A 2,101-nucleotide genomic window follows, 5' to 3' on the forward strand; every position below is an offset into this window, starting at 1 on the left:
TTTTCTTTTCTTTTCTTTTCTTTTCTTTTCTTTTCTTTTCTTTTCTTTTCTTTTCTTTTCTTTTCTTTTCTTTTCTTTTCTTTTCTTTTCATCTTATTTTATTTTATTTTCCCCAGAGAACACATTTCTCAAGTACAACTGGGGTTTTCACTAGAAGAATTTGCAATGTCAAAATTGGCCGTATGAACACTTGGAAGATGGAAGCAGCTAGACTGTCTTTGTGGAAACATTGCCCCATCTTTTTTATACATCACCTCCACCTTTTATTACTATTTCTTATTATTTATGTTTTACTATTTATTGTTATTGCTTATTATTATTTCTGTTGTGGGAACACCTAGCAGCTTTGGGGCAGCTCCGGCCTGCGCTGTGCTAGGTGCTGTGCAAACAGACAGGAGAAATCTGGTCTCTTACTTTCTTTTCTATTTATCTCAAGCTGTCCAGGACTTGGCCCCAGCAAGCGTATTATCAATTAGTCAACTTGCTGACAGCTGTAGTGCACAACGAGTCGGTTCCCTACTTGAGATGAGCCATTGGTCAATTAAGCTAATAGTGAAAATCTCTGGGCATAAGAAAGGAAACATTTATGAGCTAATGTTAAGTGTGCAAGGGCTAAAGGGAAATAAAAACCCCTCTACAATTATAACAGGGGAAAACGAGAACCCAGGCTCATTAATAAACAAAGAGCAGGATGTAATTAATAAATGCCACTAAACCCGCCAGAATATGGAATTCCTTTTAAAATATGTCATTAGCAAGAAAAATAAAGAGGAAAAAAAAATACGCTGATAAAGACGGGCTTGGAAACTTTGAAAGTATACAAATGATAGCATATGGCTGACATTTATCCTGCTTGTTAAAGGGATTTAGCTAAGGAGTTGAGGAATCACTATGGAGCGATGGACATGTGGCCACAGGATATAAAAGCAAATGGTTGTAGTTTGCTTTTGGATGTGGCCGAAGTTGCCCGCTGTGCTGGTCGCAGCACAAGAACAGCAGAGGGAGATGGTCCCTGGCCAGAGGGGAACACACCAGTGCTCTTGGTCCGTGACAGGATCCCAGGGTGAGATTTGTAACGTGTAGGGGGAAAAAAAAAAAAAAAAAAGCGCTCTTCTACAAAATTGGTCACGTTTGTAGTGGGGAATAATGGTGCACAGAAAGGAAGCACATTGTGATTTAAAACTACTTCTAACTATTGGTAGGTCAGTTGCTTCAAAGCTTTTTTATGTCTTGGACCTCATGTTCACACTCACGGTGCCCCTTTGGTGCACGGCCCCCAAAATCTCCCCTTTATCTTCTCGAGATGTAACCTGGGGGGAGCATGGAAGGGCCCAGCAGCCCCAGATGTCAAAGGACTTGAGTAACGCCGTCTCCTGAACTTTGCTCACGTGCCTTGATGAACGCAGGCTCTGGCCAGGAGAGAGGCATACATCTGAGAAACCTGAAATGGGCAGCAGATGCAAAACCTGGCATCGAGGAACCCCGGACGCCGGCTGAGGGATGACGGGCTTTGAAAGCAGGGAGGAGCGGCTCGCGTTGCATGCGGCACAGATGGGGGGGATCTGAGGAGAGCTGCTCGGGGAGGAAGAGACATGATCAAAGAGATACTCGCTCGGGATGAATATCAGCAGGACAGGATGGCGTTTGTCAAGATCAGAGGAACAGAGGTTCCCACACGAGGGTTCGGTGGCGCAGATGGGTTGGAAAGGGGAGGCTGCAGAGCCAACATGTGTAAGGCAACCAGCCAGAATTGTACGTAAATGCAGGGGACAATCTGACTCTCCACTGGTTAACGCATTTAAATCAAAAAGTTATTTTTCCTTTCGAAAAGCGTGCCCTTGCTCGGTCAGGAGTTATCCACCAGTGATGTGGAGGTCTGCAGTAAAATCGCATGGTTGTAGAAACCGACCTCCAGACTGCAAATCCATGCATTTGCTGAAGGTCGATGCTCTGCATTAGTCCTCCCTGTTTTGTTTTGGTTCTCCCCTATTTTCTTTTTACTGGGAGAAGAAATCAGCCCCACAACTGTCTAGTCCAGCTTTTTCCCAGTACACAACACAAGTGACAATATTTTGGCAACCTATCTGGGGTAATTTATTTT

Source organism: Athene cunicularia (assembly GCF_003259725.1).
Source record: "Athene cunicularia isolate RWA chromosome 1 unlocalized genomic scaffold, athCun1 chr1_part1, whole genome shotgun sequence".
NCBI classification, from domain to species: Eukaryota; Metazoa; Chordata; class Aves; order Strigiformes; family Strigidae; genus Athene; species Athene cunicularia.